Below are 19,907 nucleotides of genomic sequence, written 5' to 3' on the forward strand. Positions count from 1 at the left end.
TTGGATTGTGCTGAGTGGGGGAATTGAGCTGTGGTGGTAGGCAGGGGCTACGGCATGCAGAACCTTACATGCCATACTGGAGAGTTTCAACTTCATGCGGAAAGTAATGGGGAGCCATTGAAACCTTGTCAGCTGGGGAACTAATTGATCAAATTTGCTTTTCGGAATCAGTCTGGAGTAGAAGGTGTGAAGGGCAGATGGAAATTGACAATAAATAAGTCAAGGATGTGTGTTTAGGGGTGTAGGAGAGAAATAATTAGGACCAGAGCCAAGATAATGACAACAAGAATGGTAAATGGAGGCTGTGTTTGGGGGTGCATAGGACAAGGTTCCACCCATGTCTCCTGTTTAAAATAAGGGGGGAGTTGAGGCATGCATTGTCAGTTACTTTTGTGGTGTGAAAGAGAATATCTTTGAAATGTCTTTCTAAAAGAATAACATAAAAAGGAGGCAGCCAGAGCTGGGACAGCTTCAAGGGCCCTGAATGAAAGAAGAGGCCATGCAGAGCTAGGGCACATTTTGAAATAATGTTTGTTGCTGAGGCTTCAGAGTGGGCAAGAGGAGGAGTTTGTGAGAGGGAGCAGTATTCTGTGAAGAAGAGAGATTTAGGGTCATGGAGTAGGAGAGTGATAAAGTAATATGGGGTAAACAAGACGGATAAGAAGAAAACCAGAAGGGGAAACTAGCTGTGAGAATAGGAAGCTGAGCTCACTTCCAAAAGGTCTGTCTTTGTCTGAAGCACACAGGGGAGAAGAGAAAGGAGAGGGATGAGCTTTCAGAGAAAGAGATGAGGCAGAGACTAAAGCAGAAAAGGATAGCAGGCCAATTGGAAGTGCAATGGAGCTGCAGAAGGTGGAGAGGCCCAGGAGAGGGGATGGGGCTCAGAGTTTGTGATGAAGCTGGGGGCAGGCACATGCGGCTGGACAGAAAGGAGGGGTTCAGAAGAGCATTGAAGATTTTAATGAGATCACATCACTTTGGGACAGAAACACCTACACAAGGATTGGGAAACACAAAGAACAGAAAATGCCAGAGGCCCATGGGACTCTGAGGGAGGAGATGCCTATTATAATTTTAGCCAAGGAACAGGGATGTCTAGGATGATGGAAATGTTCTGGGTGAATGGGGGCTGCAGGGTTGGTCAATAGAAGAATCGTATAGGGACAGGATTGTTGTTTCACAAACATCGGGTGGCTGTGTGAAAGGAAATCTTTGTTGAAAGATGTATGATCTTGATGTTTATTTATTCAGAAGGAGAAATAATCACAATTCCGAGTGCACAGGCCCCACAAGGAGAAATGTGTAAAGGAAAATGCATGCAAGGATATGAGGACTTAACTGCATGAGTGAAAAAGGTCATTATTAGGAGGGGAGTCCAGCAGTTCACGAAAGTGCCTGGAAATGGAGATGAGGTCAACCTTTGATGCTTGTATTTAGAATCTGTTGAAAGACTGGAGGAAGAAGACAGAGGGGGAGGTATCAGATAGATCATAGGTGGGTGTAGTTGAAGACACTTAATTTCATCTTTCTTGACTTTCTGGTGCAAGGGCTGGTACCAGGCATTTTAACCTTTGTACCTCAGTTTTCTCATTTTCTTTTTCTTTTCTTTTTTTTTTTTTTTTTTTTTTGAGGCTGAGTCTCACTCTGTTGCCCAGGCTGAAGCACACAGGGGAGAAGAGAAAGGAGAGGGATGAGCTTTCAGAGAAAGAGACGAGGCAGAGACTAAGGCAGAAAAAGACAGCAGGCCAATTGGAAGTGCAACGGAGCTGCAGCAGGTGGAGAGGCCCAGGAGAGGGGATGGGGCTCAGAGTTTGTGATGAAGCTGGGGGCAGGCACATGCGGCTGGACAGAAAGGAGATCGTGCGGTGGCACTGCACGATCTTGGCTCACTGCGATCTCTACCTCCTGGGTTCAAGCAATTCTTCTGCCTCAGCCTCCTGAGTAGCTGGGATTACAGGTGTGCACCACCATGCCTGGCTAATTTTTGTATTTTTAGTAGAGATGGGGCTTCACCATATCGACCAAGCTGCTCACGAACTCCTGACCTTGTGATCTGCCTGCCTTGGCCTCCCAAAGTGCTGGGATTACAGGCGTGAACCACTGCACCCGGCCTGCTCATGGGTTTACAATGTTATTATGATGATTAGAAGAGGGGCTTGTGTGTGTGTGTGTGTGTGTGTGTGTACATATACATATATATATATATATACAACATGTGATTTGGCAATAATCTATTTTATTATTAAATGCAAAAGATACAAAGTTCAAAACTCAAAGATGGACCAGTGAGAATTTCCTTTGTCTGTCTTAGAGAAGATAAAATTCTGGTAGTACTGCTAATGTTGACATTAACCTTCTCATTATCCTTCTAGCTACGGGTTATTAGGGGTTTATTCTTTTCCCAGCCCTGTGCTGGCTCTGTACACATCATCTTAGTCCTCACACTAATTTATAGAGGTAGTCAGTATTGTACCCATTTTCCATATGAGGAAACTGAGGCTTGGAGAGGCTTAGTGACTTGCTTGAGGTCTCTCAACTAGTAAGTGAGGGAACTGAATCCAAACCCTCGTTGACTAAATCCAAAGTCTTACTGTTAACCTCAAAGTGGAGAAAGTAGAGAGCTGGATAAATCTTAAGAAAACAGGGTTAGACTGATGATCATGCTAATTCCACTGCTGAGTGTCCTGTGAGGCAGCTGGCTGTGGCTCCCCACCTTGGGAATTAGATGGCTTCCTGGAACAAAGAGTGATGGCATCAGAAGGCAGCTCACAGACGTGCCCTGGAAGCAGGATAAAGCAGAATCGTTCTACAGCTTAATGTTGCATGGGCCTCAGGTTTGTGAACATTTTAAAATTTCTTTTCCCCATTCGAAAAATCTGGTGTGAAGAGCATGTTCTGCCATTACACACACACACACACACACACACACACACACACAATACCAGAAGATAGTGAGGAATGAAGCTGTACTGTGTGAGGAAGAGGGCCATTTCAGCAACAAGGACTCAATGTAATGGAGTGAACTTAGGTGAATCGTTTGATCTTTTGAGCCTCAGTTTGTTCATCTGCAAAGTGAAGGAGTTGATCCATTTGATCTCTAGGGTCTTTCCTGGTCCTGACAGCCTCTATTGAATATAGAATATAGAACATACAATGGGTTCTATTCAGTCTCAGGTTGTTTTGTTACCAGTGACTGGCCCTCACTTCCTGTAGGCCCCCGTAAAGCTGACCAGGATTCTGTCCCGTGTTTATGGAGATGAAAAAGACAGGTCTTTTTTTTTTTCCCCAAGGGGCCTAAGTGAGGCAGAGATAAAACAAATTGACCTTCTGTTGTCCTAGTGTATAATTGTGTCTATCTGACCACTAGTGTGGAGGTTCCTTGAAGGATAAAGACTCTGCCTTGTTTATCTTTGTATCTCCAGAGTCTAGAACAGTGCCCATTAAAAGGCTGATGAATCAATGGACAGATACCATCCATGCCATTTACGAAGTCCTTGCTACATGCCAAGCTCTTGACTTCCCTTACCTCACCTAACCCCAACAGCAACCCAGTGAGGTGGGAGCCATTCTGTTTCCCATGTTATCCTGCAGAAACAGTCACTGAGTAGCCCAGTCACTCACCCAAAGCTGCACAGGCTGGGGAGTGACACCGTTTAGATGGAAACCTTTGCTGTTGCTAACTCTGTAACCCATGCTCTTAACTCACTCAACTGTGCCTCTTTCAAGAGGTGGCTAAGGACACATTTAAATACCTTCCAAGGGGAGTGATCAATGAACCATCATTCCTTTGTAAGCAAAATGAAATCAATGATAAAGTGCAGCACCATTTGGTAGACTCCATGGCACCTTGCCATTTTGGGGACATTTTAATGAGTAACACTACCATATGGCTAGAATTAAATTGCATTTTGTTCTAACCCAGTGAATTTTTAGGCCCTTTCTCCCTAGTTCCTTGCCTTAATGCCTATATTTCACCCTTACTGAACTGTTTACTCTTTCTCTGAGTATGTCATGCTGTCTCTTGCCTCTGGACTCTGTACTTCGTGAGATGTAATTACAGGTTTTCTTTTCTGACTCCTCAATTCAACTGTGTCTCCTTCAAGGCAGGGGCTATGTCTCATTTTCCTACACATCACCAACCAAGGCTAACATATGGTAGTTGCTAAGTAAATGTTTGCTGACTGAATGCATTACAGATGATCCAAAAAATGATTTTTATCCTGCCCAGAACCACACAGAAAGACTACATGGAGCTACTTCCTGCCACACTTGCTTTACACAGGCTAACCCATGCATGTGCTTATGAAGTTCTCTGAGATTCTGAAGCAGTAAAAGAAGCTAATACAAATTCAAGAAGTAATTTTATGTGAAACATCTAGACTCAAGGTTGTCCTATTTCTCTTTTTCCAAAATGTAGTAACATATTTTATTTGCACTGATTGGCAGTGTTTGAATAATAGGTAATCCCTAAGTTTTTATCTGGGCAATGGGAGTATATGGTCTGCCCTGGAGACCCTGAGCAGCTGTGTCCTGCTGCTGCTGTTGACCCTGGGCAGACATCCCAATCTGTGTATTGTTCATTATCAATGATCTGAGATGGGATTTGTGTTTCTGTATAACCTATTGCTTCTTCTAGAGAGCATGTCATAGCATGAGGGAGTATGTACATTTTTAACATGCTTTACAAATATCCTACACGCACATCCTTACTGATCTGACATATTTTTATTTTTATGACAAATTTTTAGTTGTGATATGAAATACATGTAAAATTTATCATCTTAACCATTTTTAAGTGTATGTCGTTCAATAGTGTTGGCTATTCACATTGTTGTGCAACCCATCTCCAGAACTTTTTCATTATGCCAAATTGAAACTCTGTACCCTTTAAACAATAATGCCCCATTTTTCCCTCCACCTCCCAGTTCCTGGCAGCTACCATTCTACTTTCTATGAATTTGACTACTCTAGATACATCATAAAAGTAGAATTGCGATTGGCTTATTTCAATTAGCATAATGTTCTCAAGGTTCATGCATGTGTCAGAATGTCCTTCGTTTAAAAGGCTGAATCATATTTCACTGTATATATTTATCACACTTGGTTTATCCATTCATCTGTCAGTGGATATTAGGGTTGCTTCCGCCTTTTGGCTATTGTGAATAATGCTGCTATGAATATGGGTAGAGAAATGTGCGTACTTCTTCATGATACTGCTTTTAGTTCTTTTGGATGTATATTCAGAAGTAGAATTGCTGAATAATATGGTAATTTTATGTTTACCTTTTTGAGAAACCATCATACTGTTTTCAATAGTGGCTGCACCATTTAACATTCCCACCAGTGGTTTGCAGGGTTCCAGTTTCTCCACATCATCACTAACACTCGTTATTTTCTGTTTTTTGTTTGTTTGTTTGTTTTTATAGTAGCCATCCTAACAGATGTGAAGTGATATCTCATTGTGGCTTTAATTTGCATTTTCCTAATGATTGGTGATGTTGGGCAACTTTCCAAATGCTTGTTGGCAATTTGTATATCTTCTTTGGAGAAATGAGCATTTAAGTCTTTTGCTCATTTTTAAATTGGGTTATTTTTTTCTTGTTGAGTTGTAAGAATACTTTATATATTCTGGATATTAACTCCTTATCATATATGATTTGCAAATATTTTTTCTCATCACTTATTACTCCGTTGATCATGTCCTTTGATGCATAGATGTTTTAAATTTTGATGCAGTGTGATTTATGTATTTTTACTTTTGTTGTTTGTGCTTTTGGTATCATATCCAAAAAATTGTTGCTAAATTCAATATTGTGAAACTTTTCCTTTGTGTTTTCTTTCAAAAGTTTTGTAGTTGTAAGTTTCATGGTTAGGTCTTTGAGCCATTTTGAGGTAATTTTTGTAAATGGCATAAGGTAAGGGTCCAATTTCATTCTTTTGCATCTAGATATTGAGTTTTCCCAACACTATTTGCTAAAGACACTGTCTTTTCCACACTGAATTTAACCCTTGTCAAAAATCATTTGATCTCCTATGTGAGGTTTTATTTCTTGGCTTTCTGTTCTCTTCTATTGGTCTCTATGCCTGTCTTTATGCCAGCACCACACTGTTTTCATTACACTTAATGATCTTGATTCTCCAAATAGTATGAGATTCCAGGGGCAAGCGCCAGTGAACCCATGAAAACGTTGAGGTTCAAAGAAGGAAAATGACAGCTCCAGATCATCCTGCCAGTAAAGTGCAGAGATAGGTTTCCGTGCTCTTCATTATGCTACAAAGTCTGATTTACTGTGGGCCAAAATACCCCAACCTGAGAATCAGAGGGATAGACATGAAGAGGCTCTCATCATAGAAAGTTGCTGTTGGAAGGAAAAACAAACCCAGTATGTGCTAGGCCCTCAAAATCCTCTAAATACATTTTTAAAAAAATTAATGAACTTGTCATTTCCCAATGACTTCAGCTCTCTCCTAATCTCAATTTCTTTCATTCCACCCTTAACTAGCAGCTCACTCTCTGTAATATATACTATTACCTTATTTAACACTACAGTCCAACCCCCGAGCCCTGGCACTTTTATTCCCCTCACCTTTCTCTACTTTTATTTTTTTTCATAGGACTCATACCTTCTAACATTCTGTATACTTGCTGGTTTTATATTTATTGTTTATAGTCTGCCCCTAGAATGTTAGTTCTTTGAGGCAGGGATTTTTTTGTTTGTTTGCTAATATAAAGAATGCATTCCTGTGGTAGACAGAATAATGGCCCCCCCAAAGATGTCATGCCCTAATCCTCGGAACCTATGAAGATGTTACCTTATATGGAAAAAGAGACTCGGCAGATACCATTAATATAAGGACCTTGATATGAGGATCTTGGATTATCAAGGTGGACCAGTTGGACCATGTGAATCTCTAAAAGCTGAGAATGTTTCCCCGGCTGCAAAGAACCAGAGAGTTGGCAGCGTGAGAAGGACTCACCATTGTTGGCTTTGTAGATGTGAGAAAAGGGCCACAAGTCAAAGAATCAGTGGCTTTTAAAAGTTGGAAAAAGCAAGGAAATGGATTCTCCCTTTGAAGCTCCAGAAAGGAACGTGGCTTTCTGGATACTTTGATTTTGTCTAGAAATACCTTTATTGGACTTCTATGGCAGTGAAAATAATAAAATTCTATTGTTTTGAACCACTAAGTTCATGGTAATTTGTTATGGCAGCAAGAGAAAACTAATATAGCACTCAATAAACATTTGTTGAGAATGAATGGATGAATGAATGAGCCTCGGATCAACCAACATTGGGAGGTAAGGATTCATCCTCATTAAGAGGAAACTGACTCAAGCAAGCTGAAGTATCTTGGTCAGGGGCTCAGTCTGTGACTAGCAGTGTGGGATTTCAAATCTCTTTGATTCTCAGCCATTTCCCTATGTCTCCTCCCTTGCTGTTGGGTGAGTGTGTTGGTTTGCTGTAGATCTTCCCAACCACACACGGTAAATCTCACTGGTTCATCCTCAGATAAGGTGAGTCTCTCAACTGAGACAGGAAGAGGGAGGGTGAAAGCTTTATCATACCCAGTACAATTTAGAGACTTAATTAGCAGCCTCAACCCCAGAGCATTTGCTTATGCTTATATACAAACAAACAAGCCACCCAGCAGCTTCTTTGTTGTGATCAGCAGGAAGCAGCCACATCTGTCTTTAGCATCTGGACTTCTGAGCCAAGCTTGGGAAGCTCATCAGATTCAGGTCACCCCAGGACCGGGGCTATCTCTGTCTGGGAAAGCAGTGAGCTCAAAGTTTAATTTCACACCATCAGTTCTGAGATAAATCTTGAAACCAATGCCCACTTGTTAATAATAAGAGATGAATGTGGGCAGAGAACCTATAAAGTCATATTCTTAGAGAATTGATTGTACAGACACCACAGATTTATTTCAGTGGATTTGGGAGCCTCTGTACATGGCAGACTAGCTGAGGCAGATGGCGTGTGCAGGAGAAAATGGTGAGGAGACTGGTTTCCTCACAACAAATTTCCATTGAAAGTTTTGTTAGGATGTGACGGGGCTGCTTCCCGGACCTGAACAAAATAGAGATCATCCATATGAAAAGAGAGAGAACACAGCAAGCATTCTGCATGAGTAATGCATGCAACTCTGTGACACTAGGCTGTATTTATTCTATAGACATTGCACATCATCAGTATTTTAAGAGCAACATCTTCTATATAAAAATACTGAAGAGTCTTATGCTTTATACTCTGGACTCCAACGTAATTACACTCTCTCGTTGACTAGATGTAAGAAGCTTGAATTGATTACCCAAGGCTTGTTCCCTGCATTTCTGTTTCTCTCTCATTTGACAGGTACCATATCCATTTGTTCTATTATCTTCTAAGTTTGAATTGGAAAAATAAGGTAAATCAGAACAGTCTTTCTTAAGTTATAAAACCAACCATGTGAAGATGCTTTGAATGCTGTTCTGCTTGTACATAACTAAGAACTAGCGCCTCACGGTAATTTTGCAGGTGATTAGCTTGTCATGTAGAAACGGCCCTTTGGGAATGACAGGGAAACATGAGGTTGTATTTCTTTACAATAAGCAGGTTACATGAGAGAATTTCTTTCTCCTTACTCCCTCTCTCTGGAAGTCTTACCAATATTTTAGGATAGGGATGGAATATAAGCTTGGAGGAGGTATAGGAGACCCATAATCATCAACTCTTACATTTCAAATGTAATCAACAAATGGATTGAGGTGCTGCATGTGCTAGGCCTGGAGTTTGAAGGAGGACTTAGGCACAGCCTTTCTGTTGAGAATATCCTTTTACTGTATGTTCATCAAGCTCCTGTACATCCTGCATGTTATAAATCAAAGGTTGCCTCCTCTGTGAAGCCCTTCTCGATTCACTTTAGACAAACCCACATCTTAGTTCCTGCTGTAACATGTTATTAGTGTGCTTTATGTCTCCCCACTGGACCTAGCCCTGTAAGAGCTGAGAAGCCAATGCCATTTCACCTTTGTATTCCCATTGTTGGCATGCAATATGAACACATTTTACTCATTACAATCATCATTACCATTATCATCACCATCATTATCATCATTGTCACTATTTTCCAGGCTTTGCTGAATTATCCAAACTGCTGGCCACTTTAAGGAAAACCCTTCAATAGGTAAAGGTAAAGATGTTAGCTTGGTAAAAAGTACAAAGTAGTATCTGATTGACCAATATTTGGGTAAGAGGGTGCTGAAGAGTGTGGTAACAGAAAAGATTAAGTTAATAATGGTAGCCACTATTTATAAGAACCTGCTCTAGGCTACGCTTTATTTACATAACAACACCATATCAGTTTTATGGCAGCCTCCAGGAAATATAATGCCTAGCTTAGATCAGATGGCTTCACTCTTCAGTTTTTTATTAGTCATTTCTCTTTGTCTCTATTTTCATTTCTATAGAATGAAAATAATACGACCTACTTCAGAGGGTTGTTGTGGGATTAAAGGAAATAATGAATGCTGCCTGACACCAAGTAGGTGCTCAATAAATATTTGGTGACTGTTAAAACTTTGCAGAGTGCTTGGCACTTACTAAGTTATTGACAAAATAATAGAAACAACAACTATTATTAATTGAGTGTTTACTATGTGCCACACCCTTTTCTAAGAGCTTCACATGGATTCACATATGAGCTAATATCACCACTTCCATTTGGCAAATGGAAAAACTGGCATCAGAATGGTGACATAACTTACCCAAAGTCGTGGTGTTAATGAGTAGTAGATTTTGAATGCAAGTCCTTGATCTTCTTCTTTATGAAGGTTGGATATCTTTCTACTACATCTTTGCAAAATGCTGAGAGAGGTAAATCATAGTCTATAGGTGGCTTGGATTTCACACCGTATCCAGTGTGTAATACTGAATATGCCCTTGTTTGCCTGATTTGGGAGAAAGTTGTTACAGCTGGTGAACAAGCAAACAGCATTGTTTGTGACCCTGGGGCACTCACTTGGTTGAATGTTGGGACCTGGCTGGCAGGTTCCAACCTTAGGCAGTTGTTAACCTGCAATGATCAAACTGTTGGTCTGGCAGCTAAACCACACCTGATGGGGAAAAGTTACCCAGTTTACCTTTATTCTAACAAATGTTCATAGCAAACCTGCCTGTGAGCTGTAGTATTAATTTCACTCTGGGTAGTTGATTCTTACTTTGTAACTTCCTTAGATATGGTGGTTCATGCGTTAGTCTACTGAAAGGTGGACTTGGGCAAATACTTATGGCTTCACAGTTCCAAATGCAGTGGGATGGAACTAAGTTTATTAAACTCTCTTATGTTACGTTTTAAGATATCTTACAGATCATCTATTTAAGAATGTATTTGTTTGTTTGTTTTTGTTTCTTAAGCAGTGGGGACCTATGTGATCTCACACGTAACTTCAATGTATGAAATAGGAAAAGATGGTGGGGAAGGGGGTTTCTTAGCTGGTAGCCCCTCCTTACTACTCGCTTCTTTCTAATCTTTAGAAGCTCTTCTGATAGACCTTGAGATAACTGTCAAGAACCACCCTAGGTTTACCCACAGCACAGTTAAAAACTTCAAGTTAGTTCTAGTCCCCAAGAACTAACAGAGACAGAGGCAGCATCTAGAAGCTAGGTCTTTTGACGATTGCTCCAGTGCTCTTTTCACTCCACTACAATTAATTTACTTTAGAAGAGAAGCTAATCAAAGGTAGGAAATGCTTGGAGTAACAACAGTTTTTCTAGTAAGCAGTGACATCCTCAATATTCTCCTTTTGGGTCCATGAAAAAGACTGTTAAACATATGTTCTTAACCCCCCTCCAAGTCGCTGAGGCATTCTGTGCTGCACTGCCAAATTTTGTACATTCCAGTGACTCCTTCTTCTCCCTAATGCATTGCTAAAAATAAGAAAACTCACACAAAAGCATATGTTGTGGTTTGTCTTTGATTTGGGCACAGATCACCCAAGTGTGAAAACAAAATTGGTTGCTCCATCCTTCTAACACACAGATTTGCACATCTGTACTGTACTTCCTGGAGGGAATTATAACTTAATATCTTATACAGCTTAGTAATTTCACAGAGACACTTAATACCCAATACCTCATGTGGTGATTATGGAAGACATTATCAAGGTGGGCAGAATGGGTGGCTTTATTTATAGCTTTTCGTAATTAAGAAGAAGATTCAAATTTGAGGAGTTCCTCAGGATTTAAAACTAGCTCGTCAACCCTGAAACCTCTTTTATTTATTTGATGATTGCCTGGCTCTCATCTTTAGACAGGGGCAGAATATTACTAGTTTTTGTTTTTAATGCTAAACTAGCCTTGGGAATGTGAGTGATAATATAATGGCCATTCCAATTGTTGGAGACGGTGCCTCTTTGGCAAAGGAGTCAAAAATAGAGTGCCGGTACTGAGTTCTCTTGAGAGAGTTGGAGGTTTGAGCTGAACGTCTTTTGTTTATCTCTCCAGACCCTGCCTCCATCCTGCTCTGAGCCCTGAGAAACTGACCCATATGATTCCATTAGCATCCCTGCCCTCTGGCCTCTGGTTCATTTGGCTGGCAGGGGGAACATTTGCAGGAGACCTCCGCTAGGGCATGAGTGAAGCTGGGGAGTTTATTTCCCATCTCCCACATTTCAGGATTGCTGAAGTCTGACCGTCTTCCTCCACCAGAGGTCACAGTCCTGTAGAAGGGCCCTTTCCACCCAGCCTCTATTTTTAGATTCTATAACTGCTCCTTCCTCCTGTCCCTCAGGACTTGGAGTGGTAACAGCTCCCCAGGATTACTAGCCCTGCAATGCTGCACCATCCCCTGCAGCTTCCCCATAACTCTGCCCACACCTTTGCAGACAGTCCCTTTATGAAGCCTAAGGTTACTCAGCTGGAGGATGCCATCTATGTCTTGCTGGGGCCCTGACAGAAGTTTCTTAGGTGACATGTAGTAATTATAATGCCTTGCATTTTGAGCCTTTCAGGTAGTAAGAGGGAGGACTTAACTGGAAAAAGTCCTCTGCATTGCCTAATTTGTAGTTCTGTTTGACTTTCAAAATATACCCTTGGCCACAGTAGGAGGAGCTGAAGACTATATACATATGCCTATGATTCTCAATGTTTATGTGCATAAGAATCATCTGAGGAGTTTGTCTGAATTGACAGTTTCTGGGCAGCTCTCCCCAAAGATTCTGATTCTGTGGACAAGAAGTGGTGCTCAGGTGTCTTCATTTTTAACAAGGTCCTAGATGAATTTGATGTGGGCATACCTAGACCACATTTGAGAAATACTTCTTTATGCCAATAGACTTCTTATCAGTGGCCTGCCCTTTTTTTTTTTTTTTTTTTTTTTTTTTTTTTTTTTTTTTAAGATGGAGTCTCGCTCTGTCACCCAGGCTAGAGTGCAGTGGCATGATCTAGGCTCACTGCAACCTCCACCTCCTGGGTTCAAGTGATTCTTATTCCTCAGCCTCCCACGTAGCTGAGGTTACAGGCACGTGCCACCATGCCCAGCTAATTTTTGTATTTTTAGTAGAGATGGGGTTTCATCATGTTGGCCAGGCTGGTCTCAAATTCCTGACCTCAAGTGATCTGCCCACCTCGGCCTCCCAAAGTGTTGGGATTATAGGCGTGAGCCGCCGGGACCTGGACAGTGGCCTGCCTTTTAAATTTTTCTGCCAGATTCCATCATCAAATTCACATCTTTCAAGTGGACTTAACATTGAGTTCTCTGTACATATATGTGTGTGTGTTTAACAAGGGAAATTGTGTTGAAAAGAACCATTAAGCAAGATAATGCTGTATCTTTTCCATTAATGAAACTAGTTGAAGATGGCAGTTTTTCAGTAGGCTGTACATTTTGATGAGTCTTTTTATCTTTCAACAGTGTTCTTTCTCTTTATCCATCTGTTCATTCATCCAGTCACTCATGAAACATTTATTAAGCATCTACTGTGTGACAGGCGCTTTATCAAGTTCTGGAGATACAAAGTCATCCCTGTCCCTCAGATGTTCACAGGTAGCTGGAAACAAACAGGTAAGCAACAGGTATTTGTTTATTCACTCGACAGATACTTATTTTGCACCCGATATTTGCCAGGGATTGTTCTAGGCACTAGAGATACAAAAGTGAATAAAACAGTCAGATATTCCTGCATCGCGAAGCTTAAATTCTCACTTTATTAATCTCCTAGTGGTAAATAATATGGTCAGAAACAAAAGACAGAGTTTTTACTTACGTGGGGATTGTAGGAGTTCTTCTACTAGGCAGCACCAGCTTAACTGTGACAGTTCCCAGCAGTGTGCAAGGCTAAGTCTAGATGGGATGGCCTGGATCCTTGCCCATTGATGATCAGCGCAAATGCACACAGACAGACTAGAGAAACCGGGGACCGGGAGTGGAAAGGGTTTAACTAGAGGCTGCATATCTCAAAAATGCAGTGTTTTGGAGTAAGTCTGGCAGAGCAGTTGATTTTGGGAAAAATGTAAGGGAAAGTGCCAGATTGCTTGGGTGTGTGGAAGACAAGACGGTGGAGCAAGACATAATGGAAAGGAACTTTAGGCATTTTGTGTTACCATGGAATCTCTTGCAGCACATCCCAGCATCTGTCCATACCTCTGGGAGTGCATGCGTCATGAAATATGACAATTGTCTGTGTCCGTGTCTCTGCAGTTATATCAAACTTCCTTAAGACAGGAACCATGCTCGATTCATCTTTCTATCCCTGGAAGCTCATGGAACGCAATACACAAAATATTCGTTGAATGAAGGAATGCATGAACAGTCAAATAGCTCTTCATTAAATACCTACTGTTTGCCAGGCACTGTATTAGATTCTAAGGAGATAGAAATGAAAAGACTTGCTGTTACATCCAAATAGACACACACAGACACACATGCATGAGGCTACCGTGCTGTGTGCCCAGAGGTAGGACAGGGTCATGGCAGTCAGTGTTACCTAGGCTCCATTGTGGTGGTTAAGAGGGTGGGGTCAAGTGGTTCAGAGTTTGGGCTCTATGACAAGACTGCCTGGATTCAAATGCTGGCTCTTATGTTTAGTAGCCCTGTGACGTTGGGCCTGTTGCATATATTTCTGTGTCCCAGGTTCCTTTTCTGATATTTACTTTAATCTATGTAAAAGAGCTTCCTTAGAGCTTGCCTGGGACATAGCAAGCATCATATAACTCTTGGCTGTTGTGGAGGTTAATAAGCATGGCCTTTGTCACCAGGGTTGGAATCAAGACCTGTCTCTGCTACTTCCTAGCTCTATTACCTGAGCAAGTGAGTTCACCTCAGCTTCTGCCCCTGCTTAAGTGATCTAATAATGTTCTCTGATTTGGGATCGTTGTGAGGGTTCAATGAGATCCTGGAGATCGAGCACTTAGCTTAATACTAAGAACTCATTTTCAATGAGTGTGCTTAGCTGTGGGGGAGGAAATGAGTGGGAGAGGAGACAGCCACCTGCTCATGTGGAGGGCTTCTGTGGGGCGAAGCTCAATCCTAGGGTGACGGGAGTTCCTTTGTCACCATCAGTTGCTACATGTGCACAGCCAGGGACAGACAGAAGGGTTGGGACCTGGAAATCAGAGTGGCAGAACAAGCACTAAATGAATGTTCTATTGTTATGATTAGTGGTTCTGGAACTGGGCAGAAGCCTGTGTCCTGGGACAGAATGGCAGGTCATAGCAAGACCAGCCATTACAAAATGGGATGCTGCACCTTATGAAAATTTAGGTCGGGACTTTCAGCCTTTCTGCTCAAAAGCGTGGGCTTTAGCTACACTCCTGGACCAAACAGAGCCCCTACTACTGGCTTCATGTGAAATATTTTCTAGAAAATACTGACGCACAGGCCATTTTCAGACCAATTACACCTTTGTCTCTAGAGGTGCTACCCAGGTATTTTATAAAAGATTTCTAAATGATTGTAGTGTGCAGCCAGGGGTTTAGAACTGCCCACACAGAGCCAAGCTGTCCTGTTTATGGGCAGAGGCTGAAGAGACCAGGAAGGGCAGGAGATGAAGAAAGAACTGTCTAGGTCTCTTGGAAAGATCAAGACTCTTTGAAGCTTAAACACTTAATTTTTATCTCCAAATAATACAACCATAAATTTATTGAGCATAATTGGAAAAGGGATTTACTCTGGAATAAATGTCTTTTTATGTCAAATATTAATAGAATGGTATTAATTTGAAAAATGATTCACTTCCGTAAAAAGCTTGCTTTCCAAACAAAATAATACATTTCTTAATATAAAAGTTTAAAAGAAATTAATAAAGGTTTACATGTTCTTGATTTATGAGTAAATAAGGCATTGAAATTACAAAACTCTGTTCTGTTGAATGATCTATATCATAATACCTTCTGACACAAATACTTATCTATTCTTAAGACGTTTTGTTTATTCTTTTGTTTACCTTACTGCCAAAATATTTGGCCTCATCATTGATAATAAAATAGTCAATTTTTTCATTTATGCAACAAAGGTTTACTGTTAAAACATAAAGCATTTTTTGGTTTGTTTGTTTATTTTAATTTGTCACAGGCAAACTTAGCATGCCTGTGTCTGCAGATTCAAATTCCAGCAAAGGGACCTGTCCCCGTGGATTTACCATAGAAAGATTGCAAATAAACAATTTTTCTGGGCTCAAAAAAAATGTGCATACTTCTTTATCCCCTTTGGGATATGCTTCCCGGAGGAGTGTGAAATAAGGCTGGAAAAATTGTATCCAATTCTTTAATAATCCTTTAAGTATCTTCTGATATGTGTTTCAGAAGGGTGCCACAGATATATAATTTGCAATGGGAAAAGATGAACTCGAATTTTATAAGAACCCAGCGATGATGTTCTTGAAATATGTTCGTGCTTTTACCCGTGGCGCAAGAGCCACCCTCCCTGATTTATTCTGCTTGGACCAGAATTTGCGACTGCTGATTTCTTTTCATCCACTTTTCCTAATAGGTTCAGGAAGTAATTTTCAGATACGGAAACAACAGATCACAGATAATAAAAGTAGAGCATGGGCAATTTGGGAGGCAGATAAACTTACAGAGATGAGATCTCTTTATACCACTCCTCCCTGTTTTGCACTTGTGACTGAAATGCATGATTCTCTTTTATTTCCTATTAAATACAAATGCTTTCCAATGGTGCCTTTGAGGGGGCAGGTAGGGGGCTGTACCAGCACTCCTTCTGTTAAACACAATAGGCATACACACACACGTGCACACACATTTTTTTTTCTTCTAGAGAACTTTATTTGCTGTTAACTGAACACTTGGCTTATCAGCCCCATTATGTGTTGTTAAAATTTAACCACCATTGAGCATCATTAAGAGGTCACAGAACCAGTTAGAAGAGATAGAGGGATGGATCCAGCAAACCAGCACCTAAGGATTCCAATGAATTGACGTCTTCATTTCTTTCTTTCATTCTTTGTAATTTATTTTAGAGACAGGGTCTTGTTCTGCCACACCCAAGCTGGAGTGCAGTGTCACGAGCACAGCTCACTGCAGCCTCAAACTCCCAGGCTCATGGGATCCTCTTACCTCAGCTTCCCAGAGTAGCTGAGACTACAGGTGCATGCCACCATGCCCAGCTAATTTTTGCATTTTTTTTTTTTTTCTAGAGATGTAGTCTCACTCTGTTGCTCAGGCTGGTCTCAAACTCCTGGGCTCAAATGATCCTCTCACCTCGGCCTCCCAAAGTGCTGGGATTATAGGCATGAGCCACCATGCTCAGACTTGCTTTATTTCTTTAAGGTAGACGTGGAAGGAGAGAGAAGTCATTTTTTCTTGTAAAGTGGATACTCCAAGAAGTGTATCATATATTCATCTTAAAGGCCATGTGTATAAACAGAAAGAGTTCTTGAGGAAAATATCATACTATTATAAGATAATCTACTGTACATATTGTGTATGTAGGCACTCTGAAAGCAAAATGGTATTTTTAAAAAGCTCTTCAGCGTTGATAGGAAAAAAAAAAGAAAAACAGGAGCTTAGATGTATTTTCTTGAAGGCAAGGTCTGTGAAAATCCTTTTATGGGGCTTGTGTGCCAAAGCATGCTGTGTAAAGTCAGCCGGAGGTCATTACCGTTTTTATTAGGTGATTATATTATAAACATGAGTTGGGCCTCAATCATAAGCATATCCTTTATGTGTGTTTCTGAACATGCAGGCTCCAAAGTGCTAAATTCCAAATTGGAATATTGATTGTCTGATGCCTGAGTTACAGCTTTCCTCAAATCTTGAATTAGGCCTCAGGGCCCATGTGTCTTTCTAGAGATAAGTTCTTCTTGTAACTGGAAGATGTAAGGTCTTAAATAGCGGGCCCCACAAGGTGGAAATCCGAAGGCAGACTTGGGCACCATTCTCTCCCTTGTGAATCAGGAGGTATTAAATATACCAGTTTATAGTGTATATAGAGAAATTGTCATAATTTGTAGATGTCTATGAGTTTCCTCTCGGGTAAGGCAGACATTAATGCATTCCCGCGAATGTTTATTATTTCTGTGCAAATCCAGTTGAATAATTTGTCTTCGATTCTGTAGACTTTTTCTTAGAAAAAGGAACCACAGGCCTCTTTGCTAAATTTTCTAATTCTGTAAATATTCCTGAGTTTTAAAGTTTGACCTGATGCTTTTAAAATGGTCAAACATACCTTAAGCAGGATTTCTCTGTTTCAGTAGTATTGACATTTTGTGCCAAATAATTCTTTGCTATGCATTGTGGGATGTTTAGTAGCATCCCTGGCCTCTACCCAGTAGATTTCAGTAGCACCTCCCCACATCACATGTGACAATCAAAAATGTCTCAAAACATTGTCCCCTGGGGTGTAAAGTAGCCCCTGGTTGAGGATCACTGCTTTAAAATGGTGGCCAAACAAAGATCTTCAATGTTCTACATACAAAATGAAGTGAATCTCTGAGAGTTTAAAATAAGATGTAGATACAAACCTCAGCACTACAAATACTTGTTCCTATATTGACTTCCCCTGTAGAGTGAGTCCTGAGAGCAGGGCTGTGAGTTTTGTTTCCCCATGGCCTAGTACTGCCAGGCAAGTCATAGAGCCCCAGTAAATATTGAGTGGGTGAATAAGAGAAATAAATCACCTGTCATTAGACGCTTCCATAAATGTATATATAAATATGAGTCGTATGTATTCATATAGTTCCATTAAAAACATAACTAAATATTACTCTTTTATATCTCAGTGTCTGAATCGTAATGTGCATAGATCAGACATTGAATTGGTATTGGTTGAATGGCCACCTGGCACATAAAAAGTACATTGAAATGGTAAATTAACAGAACACCCATGGCCATATGCCATCAGACATGTGTTTTTTTATGGGATACTCCACGGTGGCCACCCTGCAAGGTCTATTTACTTTGCCTCATTTGAAATTCACACTCCATGCCTCGGATGTCCGGGTCCAAGGCCTGTCTGGTCTTTCTGAATCCAGACTGGTGAGAAGGAGAATGTTATGGTTCAGCAGGAAATGGATTGTTTTGTTTTATACTTCCAGTTCACCACAGCTGTGCATATAGCCACTGCTTATTCCCAGATCTGTCCTTGCTGCTCTGCCAGAGCTATGACCAAAATTAGGGTGATGGCTCTGTTTTGAAGGCCTGAGTTTAAAGTTATAAAAAAAGTCAGGGGACAGCAGCCATTCACAAGATTTATGCTGAAGCAGCACAGAAGTTTAGTGTTATTGACAAGTATTTGAAATCACTTTTTACACTTTAGATTTAAATTTATTTTCCAGGCTTTGACCACTACAATTGTGTTAATTTTAAAATGACCATAAAAAATATTTACAAGGTACAGTGGATTTCTAGGTCAGGACTCAAGGCTTAGGAAGAAAGTGGAATTAAAAGGCACTTGAGTTAAAAATCAAAAACTATGCTAAATTTGCCCTAGTTTAACCTTCTCCATTTATATATGAGGAAACCATAAGTCATTGGGAGATGAAATCACTCCAGGGTTACACATTTTTTTTTTCTGCTTGACTTTTAAATCTGTTTCTCACTTTCCCTTTCTTTCTCTCTTTCTCTCCCTCACCCCAATAAAATTAGATATCAGATTCACCTGCACATATAGATGATGGTTTTCCTACACTGCTAAAACAGTGGACCTCAATTGGGTAACTGGAGATAGTTAAGTGCAACTCTTTTATTTCACTGTATGAGTAAACAGTGGTCTAGAGAATGAGAACTGTGCTGTTGACATTTTTAAAAAGTCGGTGACTGGCAAAGCTGCAACTTGAATCCAGGTCTCTCCTCTGTTCAGTTATCTTTTCACTAAGGCATGCAACTTTCTTATTATCTTATTTTGCACCCTTTTATTGCAATCATTCATTAGCAAATATTTCCTGAGCTGCTGTTCTGTGTTGAGTTACAAGACAACAGTCAGCATGACATGGCCGCTGCCCTCAGGAGCTCACCTTTTAGTGAGGAGACTGAGAAACAAGCAGACAATGCCTGTAGAGTACAGCATTAGAAATAAGGTGGTGTGGTTGGGCTGTGGGTGGGGACTGTCAGTGAAGGTTCCTGTTACAGGTGATACCGGGGAATGTGATGGTCATTGCAGGAAGAATGTTGTTCATCATAAGGGCTGAGAAGAAATGCTGACCTGGGAAGAAGAGAGTTAGCATGATGCCAGGGAAGAGCACAGGCCTTGATTTAAGACCTAACAACGTGACTTCGTAGCTGGATGATCTTGGTTCAGTCACTCAATACTCTTATCCTCATGGATTAAGATCAGGATGATCGTTATAACACTTAACTTTCATTGTACTCAGCTATACCCTTTCTTGAGCACTAGGTCTCTGGCCTTGAGTTAATTACTTGGATATTAACATGATCTTCATGTTTTGGAGGAGGAGGTTTCCTAGTAGGTGC

At 40.7% G+C, this 19,907-nt stretch overlaps 1 protein-coding gene across 6 annotated transcripts in view; it reads left to right on the forward strand.

Annotated features, from left to right (window-relative positions):
* The window catches only part of DAB1 (DAB adaptor protein 1), a 1,047,542-nt gene that overhangs the window by 646,969 nt on the left and 380,666 nt on the right, over positions 1-19,907 (forward strand). Inside the window, exon 3 of one of the 6 annotated variants that reach the window (XM_063613883.1) lies at positions 12,892-13,041. The exons of the other annotated variants lie outside the window; for them this stretch is intronic. The gene's annotated coding sequence lies outside the window, so the exon portion shown is untranslated. The remainder of the gene's footprint in view (positions 1-12,891; positions 13,042-19,907) is intronic. 6 annotated transcript variants of the gene reach the window in all.

Source organism: Symphalangus syndactylus, chromosome 19, assembly GCF_028878055.3.
Source record: "Symphalangus syndactylus isolate Jambi chromosome 19, NHGRI_mSymSyn1-v2.1_pri, whole genome shotgun sequence".
Lineage (NCBI taxonomy): Eukaryota > Metazoa > Chordata > Mammalia > Primates > Hylobatidae > Symphalangus > Symphalangus syndactylus.